The following is a 21,141-nucleotide window of genomic DNA, read 5'->3' as shown; positions in this document are numbered from 1 at the left end:
GACAGAGACAGAGCTTGAGCAGGGGAGGGGGGGCAGAGAAAGAGGGAGACACAGAATCCGAAGCAGGCTCCAGGCTCTGAGCTGTCAGCACAGAGCCCGATGCGAGCTCGAGCCCACCAACGGTGAGATCATGACCTGAGCCAAAGTCGGACACCCAACCGACTGAGCCACCCAGGCGCCCCCAAAATTACTTTTAAGAGCAGTATAGTGAGGGGTTAAATTTTGGCAAGCAGGGAAGTACACACCTACAGAAGGAATGCGGAACAATACGGGCCTGCTGTTATGTGAACATGGGCTTGTGACTTGCTTCTGGATTGTGTTCAGCTGCATGTAACAGAAGCCTGACTACAATGGCTTAATCAAAAAAGGACTGAATTCCTTCCACATGGCAAGAAGTTCAGACATAAGCAGACTAAATCCACATGAGGCAGGGCAGCCAACCCATTGGGCTCCTTTTCACTTTTCCTTCCCCGGCTCCACTGTGTGTTTTTAGTCCCTGTGATTACAAGACAACAGCTCCACCTCCCCCGGTGCTCATCCACATTTCGGGCAGAAATACAAGGAAGGGTTAGGACTAGAAGAGAAAGTCAAAAAAGGGCATGCAAACAGAGTTCCCTTTTCATAAAGAATTTTCCTAAAGACCCAGCCAGCATTTAATTTCTGCTTCCCTCTTGTGGGTCAGAAGTTAAACTGTGCTATGTGGTCAAGTCTAGCTGCAAAGAAATCTGGGAAGCTGAGTTTTTTCTATCGGAGCCCATCGGTCTACCCAAACACAACTGGAGTTCCACAGTTAGGGGGAAGGGGAAGGGCTGGTGGGAGAGCAATGAGCAGTATCCACCATAACATCATCGGAGGTTCAAAGCATGTTATATTGCAAGCAGTTTACATGGCAGTGAAGATTATGTGTTCTGGAAAACAGATGACACAAGTGATGGCAAGATGGTTCTCTAGATCAGTGCATCTCAAACTTTAGTGTGCACACTGACAACTTGAGGAATCTTGTTAAAATGTGTAGTTGGGGGGCACCCGGGTGGCTCAGGTGGTTAAGCATCCCACTCTTGATTTTAAGCTCAGACCATGATCATGGTTCATGAGATCGAGCCCCACGTCGGGCTCTGCACTTGTCAGCAGAGAGACTGCTTGGGAGTCTCTCTCTCTCTCTGACCCTCCCCCACAGGCAAGTGTACACTCTCTCTCATTCTCTCTTTCTCTCAAAGTAAATAAAATTTTTTTTAAATGCCTATTTTGATTCAAGGCAGTCTGGGGCATTTTGCATTTCTAACAAGTTCTCAGGGCATGCCAATGCTGTTGATCCATGGGTATTTGTAGCAGGGGCGTAAAAGATGCATACGGAACGTATGGATAAAATGGTTGATTTGTTAAATAACATTTCTAAGCCAGTGCATTATTCTACATAGTATTAATTTAAAATATACACAGCAGATTTAATAAGTGACATTGTATAAGTAAGCATTTAAAATTGTCTTCTGCTTCAGTAAAAATGCATATACTCAAGATGGCCCCTTGAAACTTAAAAAAACAAAAATCAATCTCAATGACAAATTAGGAAAACAACCTTTTATTTGGAGTTGAAGGTTGAAGCTACAATTGTTAGCTTTCTAACTGGGGCATATTGTGTGGTTTTAGAATCAAATACTCTCCTGGATTCCATACTTTACTCCTGGGGCTACTGTTTGAGTCACACTCAGCAAGACAAGCTATTTTATAACATAGGTAGTAAGGGGGAAAAAAATAATAAGAGATATGGTTCTCAGGTCAGACAAATCTGAGTTCTGATCCCAATTGTATAAATGATCTATTTCTACATATTAAATTGCTTCAAAATTTAGTGGCTTAACACAACTGTAATCATTTATTCTCGCATGTATTTCTGTGGGTCAGGAATTTAGGTGTGGCTTGGCTGGGCAGTTCTGGCTTGGGGTCTCTCGTGAAGTTACTGTCAGATGTCCACATTTGGGGCTGACGTCATCTGAAGGCTTGACTCTGGTTGCAAATCCACTTCCAAGGTGTTCATTTGGTTGGTGCTGGCTCTTCATGGGAGATCTCAGTTCCTTTTCATAGAACTGCTTGACCACAGCATAGCAACTGGTTTCATCCAAAGTGAGCAATTCAAAAGATCAATGTTGAGGGGTGCCTGGGTGGCTTAGTTGGCTAAGCTTTCGGATCTCAATCTCAGCTCATGTCATGATCTCATGGGTTTGTGAGTTCAAGCCCCACGACTGAGCTCTACAGAGACTGTGGAGAGACTCCTTGGGATTCTGTCTCTTCCTCTCTCTGCCCTTTCCCTTCTTGCTTTCTCTCCAAATAAACCTAAAAAAAATTTTTTTTAATTAAAAAAAAAAAAGATCAAGGTTGAAGCTGTACTTGGTAGCTGGGACACAATGGGAAGTTACTCAAATAAGAGGGCTGAAAGCTACCAGCAGAAAGGAGGAGGGCAAGGGGCAAAAGGAGGGAAGGAATGTGTTTTGTTTTGTAGAATCAGCAGGAGACATCCAATCAGGTATTTCGCCATTTAGCCCTTTACATGAGCCAGTTTGAGCCAGATTGGATTGAGGCTCTCTACAGAAGTCCCCTTCATTTGTCCTGAAGTTACCTTTAGCTCATTACAATAAGATCTCCTCCTATGGGCACTTTGTAGCCATTTTTTGAACACATGATATATGTATATACTAACATGTTGACCTTCCAGGCATATGCAATTGAACCAAAGAGTCTATGCAGGCTCCCTGCCCCCTGCCCCTAATACACTGAATAAAAGCTTCCTGTACAAACCCCAAAGCTGGACAGTGTTTTGAGAGCTGTCTCCTTACTTGTAACAATACAAAGTTCTTTGTTTTCAATATGATGGTGACAAGCCCCTTGAGTTCAGTTAGCCTCTGAAGTCATACACAATCGCTTGTACCATGCTCTATTGATTGTAATCAGATCAACTCTGATTTTATTTTACTTACTTATTTAGAAAGAGAGCAAGAGAATGCGAGTGGGAGAAGGAAAGAGAGAGAGAATCTTAAGTAGGCTCCTCGCTCAGGGCAGAGCCCGACTCAGGGTTTGATCTCATGGCCTGGTCATGAGATCAAGACTTAAGTTGAAATCAAGAGTCAGATGCTTAACCACTGAGCCCCCCAGGTGCCCCAGAATCAGCTCTGATTTGAATATGAGGGTAAACTACACAAGGTTGGGAATGTCCCAAGGTAAAGATCATTGAGAGCCTTCTTAGGCACCTGCCATCATAGTTCAGCTCTGCCACTTATTTTGGGAAGGTCCCATAGACCCTCCCTGCACTAATGTCCTTATCTATGAAACCGGGAATTCATAATAGTCTCTGATTCATGAAGTTGTTTGAAGATAATATAGGTCAAGTGCTTTTCACTTAGTAAGGACTCATTATGCATTAGCCATAATCATAATAACGATGTTATCAACATTGTTAGATGATGCCTGTGATATTGTGATTTATAAGAAATATAAACTTGGTCTCCCTCTTCTACACACAGCTCCTAAAACTCTAGTAATTTCCTAAGTAATCTGAGAAGTGAGGGCATCTTTTGTTCTTTTATACTGGTTCCTGAAATAGCTCCAGAGCATAAAGGTAAAAGGAGTGTCTTTTGTGATTCACAAAGATCCCCTTTCAACAGTGTCTGAGTTTATGTTACTGAAAAGGATTTTGGAAAGCCCTTCGATGAGAGAGAGAGAGAGAGAGAAAGAGAGAGAGAGAGAGAGGGTTGGTTGCTAGGGAAACCAACTGTGTGAATAGAGAGGTTGAACTTTCAGCCTGCCCACCAACCTCCAGGAAGGGAGACGGGTTGAAGGTTGATTAAGTCACCAATGGCCAAAGATTCCATCAATGGTGTTTAAATAAGGAAGCCCCCATAAAAATCCCTAAAGTATGAAGCTTGGAGTTCAGAAAGATTCTGGGCTGGTGAGCATGTGGAGGTGCTGGGTGGGTGGTAGGACTCAAGGGGACATGGAAACTCTCTGTCCCGTTTCCACAGACCTTGCCCTATGCATCTCTTACACTCAGCCATTCCTGAGGTGTATCCCTTGTGTAGTAAACCAGTAGCCTAGTAAGTAAACTGTTTTCCTGAGTCCTGTGAGCCATTCCAGCAAATTACCACACCCGAGGAGGAGGTCGTGGAGCCCTCCAATTTACAGCCAATCAGAAGCTTAGCCTTGCAGTTGGTGTCTGAAGTGAGGTGGCAGTCTTGTGGGCCTGGTCCCTTTAATTTGTGGGATCTCTCCAAGTAGATAGTGTCAGAAGGAAGTTGAATGTAGGACACCAGCTGGTGTTGGAGAATTGGTCAGTGGGAGAGAAAACTCCACACATTTGGGGACTAGAAGTGAAGTAGTGAGAGTATTGAGTGTGGAGAAGGGAAAAAATGGAGTTTTTTCCTTTCAACAGCTAACAACCTTCCCATACAAAAACCGTGTCTATCAGTCAAGATCCACATCATATAGGTAGTCATGTAGAAGGGTGACAGAAAGCCACTCATTCTTTGATAGATTCAGAGAGTATTAGAACTTCCCATCGCTTCCATGCCTCCCCTTGCCTATGGATCACACATTTCAGCTGTCTTTATTATTTTTTTAATGTTTACTTTTTAGAGAGAGAGAGACAGAGTGTGAGCAGGGGAGGGGTAGAGAGAGAGGGAGACACAGAATCTGAAGCATCAGCACAGAGCCTGACGCGGGGCTCGAACTCAAGAACCACGAGATCATGACCTGAGCTGAAGTCAGACACTCAACCGACTGAACCACCCAGGCGCCCCTTCGGCTGTCTTTATTGAACAACTCACATTTCTTTGTTATTCCATACTTTCTGTCTTTGTAGATGCTCTTCCTGCCACCTAGAATACTTTCTGTCTCCCCAAAACTTCACCTAACAGCAACTCATTCTTCTTTTTTCAATAAATATATTGATTTGTTTTCCTCTGCATTCTCTTTCTTTCTCTTTCTTCTTTCTTCCCCCCATATATGTACTTACCCTCTTCTCCCTCTCCCCTCCTTTTTTTTTCACTCATTCAACAAATAGTTACTGAATGTCACCCATATGCCAGGAAACACATTGGTCAACAAGATAAAGTCCCTGCATCCCTGGAACTCAAGGTTTGATGAGGAAGATAGATAATAAGTATCCTCCCCCCAAAATAAATACAGAAACATATAAAACGTCATGTGATGATAAGGGCTATGAAGAGATACTTAGTGGGATACAGACAAACAGTTGTGAGGGGCGCTGGGGTGGCTCATTTGGTTAAGCATCAGACTTCGGCTCAGGTCATGATCTCATGGTTTATGAGTTTGAGCCCCACATAGAGCTCTGTGCTGACAGCTCAGAGCCTGGAGGCTGCTTGAGATTCTCTCTCTCTCTCTCTCTCTCTCTCTCTCTCTGCCCCTCCCCCACTTGTGCTGTCTCTCTCTGTCTCTCAAAAATAAATAAATGTAAAAACAAACAAACAAAAGACATAAACAGTTGTGGACATGTGGAGCTATTTTAAGTCAGAATAACTTAAATAATTTAAATACATTGATGTTCTATGCTCATATACGGTGAAAACCTCACAGTCTGAAATAAAATTATTCAGTGCTGTATCTCCAGTACTTAATAGGTCTGGATCCAAGGAGATATTTAGTCAGTATTTGTTGAATAAAAAAAGAAAAAACAATAAATGTGTGAATAAATGAATGAACACATGAATTTTAGATGAGGAGACGACAACCCAGAGGTTTGACTTGCCCAAGACCAAACAGAGAGCAAGAAATAGAAATCTTAACTCCAAGAAGGCCTGCTTCAAGGACAATGTTGTTTTTATTGTGTCATATTATGCATGCCTAAAACATCTTTGTTTTAATAATGCCCCATCTGTTCCTCTTTCAGTGTTGACTTGACTCAGCTACTTGAATGGAATTCTGAGAGCTTGCTTTTCTAGTTTTTTATTTATCTTCATGGAAACCATCACTGTTTGCTCTTGAATAGACAAAGAGCTTCACCATATATTTGTCCACCTGGGCAAGCAGTTGGTTGGTTATAAATCACATGGATTCGGAATGCACGGCAGATCAGGAACCAGAAAAGAGTTCCCACTGAGATCCCCAAAGATTCTTAAAAAACATTTTTTTAACGTTCATTTACTTTTGAGAGAGAAAGAAATGGAGGCATGAGTGGGGGAGGGACAGAGAGAGAGGGACACACAGAATCCAAAGCAGGATCCAGGCTCTGAGCTGTCAGCACAGAGCCCTACATGGGGCTCCAACTCACGGACGCCGACATCATGACATGAGCCGAAGTCGAACCCTTAACCAACTGAGCCAACCAGGTGCCCCGAGATCCCCTAAGATTCTTTTATAGAGGAAAATAAATCTGGGACAAGACTTCTCAAATTTTTTGGCTCAGGAAAACCGTCTTAAAAAAATACTGAACATCCCAAACAGCTTTTGTGTGTGCATTATATCTATTGATATTTGGTGTGTTAGAAATTAAAACTGTAACTTAAAAAACATTTATTCATTTATTTTAAAATAACAATCAATGGTGCATTACGTGTTAGCCTAAGTAACAAATTTATGAGAAGTAACTGCATTTTTCAAAACAAAAAAGATACTTAATGAGGAGAGTGGCATTGTTTTACATTTTGAAAATCTCTTTAGTGTCTAGCTTAATAGAAGCAAGCTGGATCCTCCTATCTGCTTCTGTATTCAGTTTGTTGTGATACCATTCATCATTTAACCTCTGTAAAACTGCAGTGCACATCCATAAGAGAATGAGTAATAACATCTTAGTATTATAACAAAAGTAGTTTTGATTTGTGGACTGCATGCAAAGTCTTGGGAGACCCTGGGGGTCCCTTGCACCATACTTTGAGAACCGCTAGTTTTAAGAGCCATCCAGGCACCCGGGTGGCTCAGTCGGTTGAGCGTCCCATTCGGCTCAGGTCATGATCTCGTGGTCTGTGAGTTTGGCCCCACGTCGGGCTCTGTGCTGACAGCTGGCAGCCTGGAGCCTGCTTCCCATTCTGTGTCTCCCTCTCTCTCTGCCCCTCCCCCGCTCATGCTCTCTCTCTCTCTCTCTCTCTCTCTCTCTCTCTGTCAAAAATAAATAAACATTTAAGAGCCATAAATTTGTATTAAGAAACAAACAAGGAGAGGCTCCTGAGTGGCTTAGTTGGTTGAGCGTCCGACTGTTGATTTCAGCTCGGTCATGATCCCAGGGTTGTGGGATGGAGTCCCGAGCTGATCACATTCAGCACAGAGCCTGCTTGGGATTTTCTCTCTCTCTGCCCCTCTCCTCCACTTGTGCTCTCTCTCTTAAAAAAAACAAAAACAAAAACAAAAACACTCCAAGAAAATGAAATCAAACTACGCTTTGAGTTTTTATTCTAAAAATCTATGTTTTCATATTTCTGTAGTAGTCTTCAACTTTTAGGGCACGTGCTCGAGAATCATGTAGGCCTATTTAAAATGCTGGTCCTGGGTTTCCATACCCAAAATTGCTGATGTATTAAGTTTCCGCTAAGACCTAGGACTGTGCACTTTTTAACAAGTCTCCACACCAGTTCCTCTGCCTCTGAGCTAATACTAATTCATCATGGATAGTTTGAGGAAAATTGTTCTAGAGAAAAAAAAAGTAATAACTTGGATATTTTGCAAAACTAAAACAGGATGAAATTTTAAAATTTTAAGTGAAAGCACATATCTGACCTGAAAGCAGGAAGAGACCAAGGGAGACCTTTTGTGTGTGTGTGTGTGTCAAAGTCATGGGCCCATTCTGTAGTTATTGCATCAAGAATGTGTATTTTTGGTAACACGTAGCATGTGGAATTTTCCTGTTCATTAGATTTCACTATAGTCTGAAGTCCTTCATAGGCTCATCCAAACACAGTTCCTCAAACTATTAAGATATTTACTTTATACGATGAAAGAAAAAAACACATTTTTTTCCTCGAAGGAGCTAAAGACATCATTAAAACATCATTAAAACAAACAAAAAAAAAACACATTAAAAAACAGGAAACGTAAAATAGGACTTGAAAATCAGTGAACATTAAGGCAGCTGCCTTTGGCTACAAACAGTGACGGAAACTAAATTCACCATTTCATCCATTCACTTATCAAATAGTCATAAAGCTTGTAGGCTGGGTTTTGGGAATACCAAAATGTTTCCCCTGCAGACTCTTCCATTTCTGCCACTGGTATCACGATCTACCTTGTTTTTTAGGCAGGAAAACTGTGAGCCACTGGACTTCTTCCTTTTTTACATCACACTTCTCATCTGTCAACCAGTGCTACTGACTGACTCCAGAAGTATCTCAAACCCGTGACCCTTCTCTCACCTCATCACTTCCACTTTAACCAAACGATCACCACCTTTTGCCTGGACTCCTGCAACTGTTCCTAACTGTCGTAACTATTCATTCATTCATTCATTCATTCATTCATTCAAGCATTCATGCATTCATGCATTCAAGTATTCATTCATTTAATATTTATGAGTACCTGCTAAGTACCAGGAACTTTTCAACATAGTTGAAAGCAGACCTGGGAAACAAAACAGACAGAACTTCTGCCTTTACGGAACTTTCATTTAGTAAGGGGAGAGAGACAAAAAACTGGTTACACAAATATATGCAGGTATGCCAAATAGATGATTGGTAGAGTACCAGAGTTTCAAGAGAGAAGTCAGAAACATTACTTTTCAGTCATCTGGTAATTCCAGGAAGAGGTCAAGGACTCACCTGATCCCAGGGCCTTTGCACATACCGTTCCCACTACCTAGGACCCTTTTTGCATGTTTCAAGGCTGATGCCATCTCACACTTCACCTGATACATCATCTCCCTAGAGAGGCCATCCCTGACTACCTGGTTTAAATTAGGAAAAATAATTTCCATTCAATGACCTGTTTGTCTTCCTTCTTGGCGCATACAACAACTTGAAAATACATACTTACCTACTTACTATTTCTCCCAATATTAAACTGTAAATTGCATCTTTGTTTTTGTTTATCATTGACTATTTAGGGCCCATCACATCATGGACATGTGTATTAATGTTTCTACCAGCGAATAGAATCAATAGGAGAGTATAGATCATATATATGAGATTTATTGCAAGGAATTTATTTATATAAGATATATGCAAGAAGCAAATATGTAAGTAAACTACTACGAAATAACAAAGCAACTATGATGTCCCAAAGGCTGCAGTCAGTACCATGGTATCCTGAATAGGACAAAAAAAGCCACTGAAGCTGAAGTGCTAGTTCTTACATAATTAGCTATGAGATTAGCAATAATACCCATTAGTATCAGGGGAAGCTGAAATTCATTTATTCCTAAAATCAGCTAGATACATACAGCTTGCTCCGGAACCTTTTCTTTTTTTTCTTTTTTCTTAAAAAAAAATTTTTTTAATTTTTTTCAGACAGAGTGAGAGCCTGAGCAGGGGAGGGGCAGAGAGAGAGACACAGAATCTGAAGCAGGCTCCAGGCTCTGAGCTGTCAGCACACAGATTTACCTTATTTTAGTGACTACATAATATTCGTGATAAGCAAAGTACTGTAATTTATTTAACCACTCCCTTGCTTAGAAGCATTTAGATTGGTTGGCTGTTTCTGCTATTGCTAGCTGTGCTGCCTGTATGAAGGATGCATTTGGCTGAAAGTAATAGAAACTCTGATTCAATCTGCTTGAACCATTAAGAAATTTTTAGCTGACAGAACTAGAACTTGAGAGATAAAGAGGCTTTGTTGCTGATATATTCACGTCTGGGCTCAACAAAGCCACCATTTAGCCAGGTGCTTTCCATCCTTCTTCCCTGCCATTCTCAGAATCCATTCCATCCCAAGGCTGGCTCACCTCTGCACATAAAATGACTGAAAGAACTGCACGCTTTTTTTTTTTTTTTAATTTTTTAATGTTTACTTATTTTTGAGAGAGAGAGAGAGAGAGAGAGAGAGAGAGCGAGCTAGTGGGGGAGAGGCAGAGACAGGGAGGCAAAGGGAGGGGCAGAGACGACCTGAGCTCAAGTCAGACGCTTAACCAACTGAACCACCCAAGCACCCCTGCATGCTTTTTTATTTGCAAAGCCAAATGGACAAAGAGATCTGGCGCCCTCAGTTCTCAAGGGTAGAAAAAAACTTTCCCAGAAGTCTTCGCTAAAGGTAACTCACATCTGATTGGCTAAATTTGGGCCACATGCCCATTTCTGAACCAATCAATGGCAATGGGGTTGGGATTACTCTTAGACCATTCAGACACCCTGTTTGTCTTGGGGTCAGTTCCCCAAATTGCTCTGCTGCTTTCAACAGTAGAGAGATGGGATGGATATTGCAAAAATGGAATCAAAATGTCCAAATTTTCAAGCTGTTATCTCACTGAACTATATACACCTTTGAGAATTCGTACAATTAGAATCTCTTTAGGATAGATTCCTATTAGTATAGTTGGTGACTCAAAAGGTATGCATATTTAATGTGTTGATAGATTCAGCCAAATTGCCCCCCAAACAAGAACCACAATAAAAACAAAAAAACGTGGCACAAAAACAGACACATAGACCAATGGAATAGAATAGAAACCCCAGAACTAGACCCACAAATGTATGGCCAACTCATCTTTGACAAAGCAGGAAAGAACATCCAGTGGAAAAAAGACAGTCTCTTTAACAAATGGTGCTGGGAGAACTGGACAGCAACATGCAGAAGGTTGAAACTAGACCACTTTCTCACACCATTCACAAAAATAAACTCAAAATGGATAAAGGACCTGAATGTGAGACAGGAAACCATCAAAACCTTAGAGGAGAAAGCAGGAAAAGACCTCTCTGACCTCAGCCGTAGCAATCTCTTACTCGACACATCCCCAAAGGCAAGGGAATTAAAAACAAAAGTGAATTACTGGGACCTTATGAAGATAAAAAGCTTCTGCACAGCAAAGGAAACAACCAACAAAACTAAAAGGCAACCAACGGAATGGGAAAAGATATTTGCAAATGACATATCGGACAAAGGGCTAGTATCCAAAATCTATAAAGAGCTCACCAAACTCCACACCCAAAAAACAAATAACCCAGTGAAGAAATGGGCAGAAAACATGAATAGACACTTCTCTAAAGAAGACATCCGGATGGCCAACAGGCACATGAAAAGATGCTCAACGTCGCTCCTTATCAGGGAAATACAAATCAAAACCACACTCAGATATCACCTCACGCCAGTCAGAGTGGCCAAAATGAACAAATCAGGAGACTATAGATGCTGGCGAGGATGTGGAGAAACGGGAACCCTCTTGCACTGTTGGTGGAAATGCAAATTGGTGCAGCCACTCTGGAAAGCAGTGTGGAGGTTCCTCACAAAATTAAAAATAGACCTACCCTATGACCCAGCAATAGCACTGCTAGGAATTTATCCAAGGGATACAGGAGTACTGATGCATAGGGGCACTTGTACCCCAATGTTTATAGCAGCACTCTCAACAATAGCCAAATTATGGAAAGAGCCTAAATGTCCATCAACTGATGAATGGATAAAGAAATTGTGGTTTATATACACAATGGAATACTACGTGGCAATGAGAAAAAATGAAATATGGCCTTTTGTAGCAACGTGGATGGAACTGGAGAGTGTGATGCTAAGTGAAATAAGCCATACAGAGAAAGACAGAGACCATATGGTTTCACTCTTATGTGGATCCTGAGAAACGTAACAGAAGCCCATGGGGGAGGGGAAGGAAAAAAAAAAAAAAAGAGGTTAGAGTGGGAGAGAGCCAAAGCATAAGAGACTCTTAAAAACTGAGAACAAACTGAGGGTTGATGGGGTATGGGAGGGAGGGGAGGGTGGGTGATGGGTATTGAGGAGGGCACCTTTTGGGATGAACACTGGGTGTTATATGGAAACCAATTTGACAATAAATTTCATATATTAAAAAAAAATAAAAATAAAATAAAAAAACAAATATATAACAAAAAAAAAAAACACACAAAAAAACACAAAAAAACGAAAACGGAAAAAACGGAATCCATTTGAAAGAACAAGTGAATACCTCTTACGCCATGCATGTGCCAAAATGGCCTGTCTTAAATCTCACTCAAGTGATGTCTTTCTCACCTCAAGATCATAAAATTAATTCTCTATGATCTCTTACTGTTGTAAATAACAGTAATACGTCTTCTAATAGGGGCTCATCCATGCATTCCTGAGATAAACTGTACTTGCTAATACAATGATGCATTTCATTTGCTAATGTTTCATTTGTGCTTTTTACAGCTGGGTACCCAACTGAGGCTGGCCTACAGTTTTGTTTGTCTTTCTTTGGTGGTGGTGGTGGTATTCCAGCCTAACAGAATGAAGTAGGGAACTTTTCACCTTTGTCTGGATCACTTTCTATAACCTGAATTACCTGTTCCTTGAAGGTTTGGGATAATCTGGCCACAGAATAATATGGCTTGGTGACACTTTTGTGGATAAATGTTTGGCCCTAGCAATGTTTTTTGCTATTTTTCCTGTAAATACTAGTGTATTCAGATTTTCTATTTCTCTACCCTTTCTACTGTTTTCTGTAGAGAAACACTACATTTAAAGTATTAATGTCATAAAATTATATGTAATACTCTCCTAATACATAAAAGATCCTTAATATTTAGTATATATATGTAAAGTCCCATACTTTATTTCTATACTTTTTCCTTTTCTCTTTATCAGATTTTTCAAAATTGGATTCTTCAACTTTTTTCTCTTACTCATTTGCTTACTTATTACAAAACAAAAATAAAGCCTTACATATTTTCCCCCAAGAAGCACCTGGGCCTGGTTTTATCTGACCATTTTATCCAATAAAGGTGAATGTGTCACCAATAATATAGGACAATGCCTGTTAACTTATATTGTCACTTGAGAGGTGTTGAGTGACAATATGTATAAGGCTTGCAGCATTTCTGATAATTTATTTTCTTAATCTTTTATAAATTAAGCTTTGAGTTTCTGAAGCACATTATGTTAAACCCCTATCACCTACAATGAACTAAATTCAAGATATTAAAATGTTTATCAAAATCATATTTTCCTGATGGCTTTACCTAATCAGATATCTAAAAAGTTTTAATATATTAAAAATAACGGGGGTGGGGGCACCTTAGTGGGTTAGTTGGTTGAGCATCTGATTTAGGCTCAGGTCATGATCTCCTAGTTTCTAAGTTCGAGCCCTGCACAGAGCCCACTTCAGACCCTCTGTCCAACTCTCTCTCTCTGCCCCTCCCTTTCTCTCTCTCAAGTATAAATAAACATTAAAAAATAATGATAATCAAAACATTGGTAAGAAAGGTGACACTGTAGAAGAAATGAGAATGTCACAGTGGAGGGAAGTTCTATTAGGCTATAAAATTGGAATAAAATCCTCCAGTCATGAAGGTGGGCAAGAGAATCCTGAAGAAAGAGAAAACACATTAGAAAGGAGAAGAATAGGGACAAATGGGTAGCTCAGTTGGTTAGGCGTCCAACTGTTGATTTCAGCTCAGGTCATGATCTCACAGTTTGTGAGATCGAGCCCTGCATCAAACCTTGTGTCAAGCTCCCCTGGGCATGGAACTTGCTTAAGATTCTCTGTCTCCCTCTCCTTCTTCTCTCCCCCTGCTAGCATGTGCTCTCTCACTCTCTCTTTCGAAAGAAAGAAAGAAAGAAAGAAAGAAAGAAAGAAAGAAAGAAAGAAAAGAAAGGAAGAGAAAAGAAAGGAAAAAGAAAAAAGAAAGGAGAAGAATATGCTAGAACTCATCAAACAGAAGTATAGGATGAGATACTCAACAGGAAAGGAGGAAGCTTAGGAATTAACTGTTCCATCTGTGAGCACTCAAGGGTCTGGAATCTGTTCTCATATAACACACACTTCTCATTTCATCTGACCCATGTATTTTCCCCATTCAAAAAAAGCATTCATCCTCAGCATCTATTTAGACTTCAATATCTCTCAACAAGTCCTAGAAGCACAATTTGACAGAATCTGCTCAGACCTCTCCAAAATGCTTCATCTTATATATTATTCCCACCTCAGTCTGGTCATTTGACTCTTCCACTTATCTGAGAAGAATAATAGGTTGTGTTAAAGGTAAGTCTATGAATAAATATATACAATGTGTTAATATTTGCTAATATCTACTAAAGACTACTTATTATTTTATTTTTTATCAATTCTTTATTTAAATCTCTCTTTGAAGACTTGATTTTTTTAGAAACTTCCTACCTCTGGCAGCCCTCTCTCTTCTTTCCCTCCCATCTTCCCTCCTCTGAGGTAGACATCAGAACTTCTGGACTGTGCTAGGTTATAAGCAAATTCTTCATCTAGATCTTCTTACCCAGAGTTAATCTTCAACTCTGCCCATTCTTCTATAAAACTCACTTATTGAAGTTTTAAAGGTTCTATGATTATGTTCTTGATTTCTAAGAATTGTTTTCATAATTGCGTATGTTGTTACATATGAATATATACCTGTATTCCTCTTTTATTACCCAAAGATATTCATTAGACCCGAGGATGCATGGGTGGCTCAGTCAGTTAAACATCTATCTGCATCTTGGTTTGGGCTCAGGTCATGATCTCACAACTCATGAGATCGAACCCCTCATCGGGCTCTGGACTGACAGGGAGGGGCCTGCTTGGGATTCTCTCTCTCCCTCTCTCTCTGTGCCTCCCCTGTTCTCTCTCTCTCAAAATAAATTAAATAAACTTGAAAAAAGAACTGTCTTGGAGTCTTTTCTTCAAGTGTTGATTCGTTGTTGGGGTTGATGCTTTTCTTTCCCAGTATTACTCCAATGGTGACTCTTGGTTGTGTGCTTATCTTTGTATCTGTGGTTCTGTGTATACATGTCTGTGGATTCAGCTTCTGTTTCCTACATCTCGTCTCCAGGGATCGTGGGGTGGGGCAGTACATATAGCTGGAGGAGGTGTTCCAACAGTGTCTTCTGTGTGAGAGTCCTTCCTACCCCTCCCAAGAGTCATCAGCTCTCTAGGGCACTGCTCTGCTGTTTCAGACCTAAGGTCCACTGCGGGGGTCAAGAGCTGCTCCCTCTGCTTTATATTAAGTGGGGAAAAGGGGGAAGGGCCAACCTGCTCAGCTGCTTTGCACAGGATTCCCTAATTAAAAATAAAAATTTTTTTAATGTTTATTTTTGAGAGAGAGAGAGAGAGAGCATGAGTGGGGGAGGGACAAAAAGAGAAAGAGACCCAAAATCCGAAGCAGGCTCCAGGCTCTAAGCTGTCCGCACAGAGCCCCAGGCAAGGCTCAAACTCACAAGCTGAGAGACCGTGACCTGAGCTGAAGTTGGATGCGTAACCGACTGAGCCACCCAGGCACCCCAGGATCCCCTAGTAACTATGACCCCCCTTTGCTCCATTGAATCTGCTGAATGGGCTTGCAGGTTCCTGGAATTACAGTTGGGTCTCACAAAATTACTTATAATAGATTTCCATTAAACCACAACTCTTATTTTAGATTTACATACAGCATAAAATGAAGCACATTTATATCCACATTGTTATGATTTGATCTCCATTAAGAGATCTATGAGAGATTTCTTGAAGCCTATGTAAAAATGCTTTTGCTTTACGATCTGCATAAACTGTTTTAAGAAACATCTAAAGAAATATGAAATGGGGCACCTGGATGGCTCAGTAAGTTAGGTGTCCGACTTTGGCCTGGGGTCATGATCTCATAGTTTGTGGGTTTGAGCCCTGTACTGGGCTCTGGGCTGACAGCTCAGAGCCTGGAGCCTGCTTCAGATTCTGTGTCTCCCTCTCTCTCTGTCCCTGCCCCGCTCATGCTCTGTCTCTCTTTCTCTGAAAAATAAACAAACATTAAAAACTTTTTTTTAAAAAAGAAAAAGAAATATGAAATTCTTGACTTGCTGTTTTTAAAATGCAGCAATACCCATTAATCATATTCCTGGTGGTATTTATTGATCTAATAGAGACGATGGAATCATAGTTTTGAAAAAGGCAAAGAGGTAAACAAAGCAGAAGGGTTAAGTGCAAAGTCAGACCTCATGTTAAGAATCTTTTAGGGGGAAATTATTACCATCGTCATCAGAAGAGAAACTAAGTGCCTCCTTTTACAGAATAGATCTTAAATATCTCTATATTGTTTGGGGAGATTCAAGGAGAAAGAGAAAAAAAAAGAAGACATCAGCTTAATATAATTCATGTTTTTAAAGGAACCCAGACCATTCAGATGATATTTTTAAATTTTTTTTTTTAATTTGGAAAGCAAGTCTTTTGCTGTTATATTTAATGTTATAGCTAGAATATTACATTTAGGTGGGGTTGCCAGTATCCTGTATATACAGGACATGCCCCGTATTTGTGTTGTACTGTGCCCTGTACTGACTTTGTCATGACCCCTTAAGTGCCCTGTATTCAGCTTTTTAAAAGAAATTACAAAAATCCGCACCTAGAGCTATCTTTCTGCCCCAGTAAATGGTACTTACATCACTTACATGGCAATACCAGCTGCAAACCATACTCCACAAACATCTCAACCATCTCTTATGGCCTCTCCTGCAGGTTTGGCTGCAGGGAGATCAAAGAGAGGAACTGAGAATGAAAAGTATTTCTTTTTCATACTCAAGAAAAGACTATTCTTCGACCAAATTCCCAAGCTGTGAACAAGTAAGCATTGTTAATTCGAGTTAACTTCGTATGAGTGCACATGCTCTGAAAATCAGCCAAACAGTTGTAGCCTCACTCCTGTGGCCTATTTCTGGAAAGCAGCCAGTTAACAGCCTTACTCCAAGTGTCTAAAAGCGAGCAAATCAGTAACAGCCCAAGCTTCTGAAAGACATTCGGTGATAAACCTCCAGTCCTGAATGTCAGCAAGCTGGGACAATGCACGCTTCGAGACAACAGCCATTCAAAAAAATACCCACTCCAGCAGCCAAGCTCCTGAAGGTCATGGTTAGCTGGTGGACAGCAGCCTTTCTCCAGTGAACACACTAACACAGCTGAAAATCTTTCAATCTGTACACGCTCCACTTCTGAAAACCCACCGATCCCCGAATGTCAAGCTTCTCAAAACCTTATATAAGATCAACTCTGGCTTTCTCAAGAAAACAATGTCTTACAAACACAGCTGACTCTTGAACAATCCAGGGGTGAGTGGCGCTGACCCTGCGGTTGAAAATCTGTACATAACTTTTGAATCCTCAATACCTTAATGGCTAATAGCCTACTGTTGACCAGAAGCCTTATGGCTATCATATATGGTAAATAAGCACCTATTCTTATGGTATGTATTCTATATACTATAATCTTACAAGAAAATAAGCTAGAGAAAAAATATTATTAAGAACACTATAAGGGGGTGCCTGGCTGGCTCAGTCGGAAGAGCGTGGGACTCTTGACCTCAGGGTTGTGAATTCAAGCCCCACATTGGGGGTAGAGGTTACTTACAAATAAAATCTTTAAAAAAAAAAAAAGAAGAAGAAAACCATAATGAAGAGATAATACATTTACAGTACCATACTGTATTTATCTTTAAAAATCTGCATGTAAATGGGCACGTGCAGTTCCAACCCATGTTGTTCAAGAGTCAGCTGTATAGATTTCCCCTGTAGGCAAACAGAACGTTTACCTTTTCTGCATCAGAGTTCAACTGAGTTCAATTCATTGCTAGTTGGCAAGTTTGCAACTCTTCGTTCCTGGTTACAGGTCATGATGAGTTGATTTGTGAGTGATGGATGGCAGCAACATGGTCAGAAGACTACCAAATTCAATCCTCAAATTCTGCAGTGATTGATAAAGCAAATTGGTAATTTCATAATTTGCACAGAATTAAAACCCCAAATGTGAGAATAAAGTTTTATGACCAATTTCTGAACAGTGGACATTTATTAAATGAGAAAACAAAAATCCTTTGAAGCTTTTTGTATGAGATACAATTGTTCACTCACTATAAATACTGTCAGATACAAAGCAACATATCCTAGCAGCTGAGCACAAGAGATGTATGACTTCCTCAATCAGTACGAAAGAAAAGGATAAAGTAACTTTTTAAAAATGATTTAGAGAGATTCAGATGAAGAATAATCACAGCAGAGGCTGTAATGGCCTTCCATGGTCTATATCCTCATTCAGCTCAAATGTTTAAATGTACTGCTATCAGAAATATTTTCTCATTTCAAAATTGCAAGCAAATACTAAACAAACATCAAATCAAGGGCCAGGACAAAATCTACAGCAATGCTAAAATGTGTAAAAACCACATTCATTAATGCAAGTAACCACAATCAGAAAACGCTTTTCTCTTGATTGGGCAATATTTTTGTGAAAGAGGATTGCTTACAAGGCCATTGTCCATGAAATCCCTTCCAGATGAGACTTCAGAAACATTAGGAAATTGTAGCAAAGACTCTCTTATAAGCCAGAGTTAATGAGATACATTGAATTGGAGGTAGACCATGCAGTTGTTTGTGTAAAGGTGCTGAAAGTCAAAGTTGAAGCAAAGCATACAATGATTCCATAAAGTGTTGGCTGTCCCGCCCTAGTCTGCCTAATGCTGCTCGGATAGCATATGATGTTCTTTCTTTGGACACTGTCATGACACTGTTATGAAACTGTTCTCCTACTTCAGCATGTATACTAACGCCATCAGCATCAATACCCTCTTTGTACTGAGCAATTAAAAACGTCATGATTTTGTTGGCATTATTCAGTTCTAACAAACACATTTGAAGGAATTCTCAGTTTATCACTTGAAGCATAAAATCATACTTTAATTATAAAGAAAAGGACCCCTTAATTCTTGTTGAGGTTTTTGTTTTTGTTTTTTTTAATGTTTTTTTTGAGAGAGACAGACTGCGAGCGGGAGAGGGGCACAGAGAGAAGGAAACAGAATTGGAAGCAGGCTCCAGGCAACAAGCCGTCAGCACAGAGCCCAGCGAGGGGCCTGAACCCACCAACCCTGAGATCATGACCTGAGCGGAAGTCGGAGGCTTAACTGACTGAGCCACCCCAGGTACCCCTCTTATTGAGTTTTAATAGAGTAGTCTCCCCACCCTTATCCATATGGGATACATCCTACGACCTCCCATCTGAAACCGCAAATAGGACCGAAGCCTACATATACTATGTTTTTCCAATACGTACGAACCTTCGATAAAGTTTAATTTATAAGTTAGGCACGGTAAGAGAGTAACAACAATAACAAATAATAAAAGGGAACAATCATAGCAGTATACGTAATAAAAGTTATGTGAACGTGGTCTCTGGCTCTCAAAACATCTTGTCTCACTGTACTCACCCCTCCTGTGATGATGTGAGATGATAAAATGCCTGTGTGAGGGATCACGGAAGGGGCGTGTCGCAGACTTTGTGACGTCACCGAATGGGATAAGTGAGGGGCGTGTCGCAGACTTTGTGACTTCACTGACGTGGCGTCAGGCAACGGATTGACCTTCTGATGCCCCTGCTTCTGGTCGGGGTTGACTGCCTGGAGCTGGAACTGCGGAAAAGCCAAATCCCAGAGAAGGGGGAACTGGTGTAATTTATTCTGTGAAAGCTCCCTATTTCTTGGTCATTGTCTTCAATCAGTTTGGTAAGAGGATTATGCAAAGTGAAAGAAGAGCTACAAGGTTTTCAACGGTACTCCACTGTTTAAAGGAATTTGCTGAGTGTGTTAAGGAAAAAGTTGGCATCAACTTTATCCCTTTTGTTAGCAAGGCTGCTGGTGAAAAGGTCAACTGTACTTTTGAACAGGAAGAGAAATTCCAACTTGAGGTAGATAATTACTACAACACTTGTAACTAGGTTTTGAAGTCAATATTATCCTTTGAAGAATTTGTTTTGTTTTGTTTTGTTTTGTTTTGTTTTGTTTTACTGGATGTTGCTAAATAGTCTTCTAGCATGGGAATAAGTGGAATCACCTATATTACCGAAGAAGGAACTAAAAAAGGACAACAATGGGCACCCGGGTGGCCCAGTCAGTAAGCAATGGACTCTTGATTATGGCTCGAGTCATGATCTCATGGTTCTTGAGATCTAGCCCGCCCGGCTCTGAACTGACAGCCCAGAACCTGGTTGGGATTCTCTCTCTGCCCCTCCCCTCCTTGTGCTATGCTTAAAAAAAAAAAAAAAAAAAAAAAAAAAAGCAAGTTATGGGGGCACCTGGCTGGCTCAGTCAGTAGAGCATGTGACTCTTTATTGCAAGGTTGTGAGTTCAAGCCCATGTTGGGTGTGGAGCCTACTTAAACAAACAAACACATAAACAAATAAATAAATAAATAAATAAATAAATAAAAGACAAGGTATGCCATGAAAGATGGTATGTGCTTCAACCAATCAAATTTGAAGAGCAATCATCAGAACTTTAGCTTTATGCTGGTATATGTTTAGCATACTGTCTTATAATGATAATATTGAGCATGTTTTCTCATTAGTGGATGTTAAGTAGGTGGACAAAATAATAATAAACTGAATGTGACCACTGTAGATGATATGTTACAGTGTAAGTGGAATATAGACTGTGACCACAGGAACTTTATAAGCAAATTTGGCAAAGCAAGGAAGTATTAAGGAGAGCCAATCATCCGGGAAATAAAATTAAGGAAAGTGGTATATAATTTAGGTGGTTAAAATTTATTTCAGATAAATAACAAATACTGTTATAGTAAAATATGTCCCATGCCATATTTTTCATTTAATCTAAATGTATATATACATAAAGGCAATTAGATATAAATCAAATTTAAATGGGGATTTATTTATATGACCGTGAGATCATGACCTGAGCTGAAGTCGGACGCTTAACTGACTGAGCCACCTGGGCGCCCCTGCAACCACAATTTTAGAACATTTTCAGCACTTTAAAAGAAACCTTCACTCTCGAGCTATTTGCTTTTGTCCCCCTCCTCTTCTTTTTCCACTGCTCCCAACCCCCAACAATCAACCAGCCCTGGGCACCACTAATCTATTTTCTGTCTCTATAGATTTGTCAATTCTGGACATTTCATATGAATGGAATCACATAATAAGCCATCTTTTGTAACTGGATTCTTTCACTTCTTTTCTTTTTCTTTTTTTCTTTTTTTAAGTTTACTTATTTATTTTTTGAGAGAGGAATAGAGTGCACGCTCATAGGCAGGGGCAGA

General features: G+C 40.2%; 1 long non-coding RNA gene across 7 annotated transcripts in view; it reads right to left on the bottom strand.

Moving 5' to 3' along the window:
- The window catches only part of LOC132681662 (uncharacterized), an 87,395-nt gene extending 68,084 nt beyond the window's left edge, over positions 1-19,311 (bottom strand). For 2 of the 7 annotated variants that reach the window (XR_009611185.3, XR_009611183.3), the window contains exons 1-2: positions 19,234-19,311; positions 17,628-17,779 (exon numbers count right to left, since the gene is read on the bottom strand). This is a non-coding gene — a long non-coding RNA (uncharacterized LOC132681662). Of the gene's footprint in view, positions 1-1,563; positions 2,332-14,051; positions 14,083-15,661; positions 15,839-17,627; positions 17,780-19,233 lie in introns of those variants that run through there. The other 5 variants (XR_009611187.3, XR_009611186.3, XR_014137823.1 and 2 more) reach the window with 5 other exon arrangements.
- Positions 19,312-21,141: the final 1,830 nt, after the last annotated feature.

Source organism: Panthera onca, chromosome A1 (assembly GCF_046562875.1).
Source record: "Panthera onca isolate mPanOnc1 chromosome A1, mPanOnc1 haplotype 2, whole genome shotgun sequence".
In the NCBI taxonomy this organism is placed as follows: domain Eukaryota; kingdom Metazoa; phylum Chordata; class Mammalia; order Carnivora; family Felidae; genus Panthera; species Panthera onca.
This window is presented reverse-complemented; position numbering and strand designations above follow the sequence as displayed.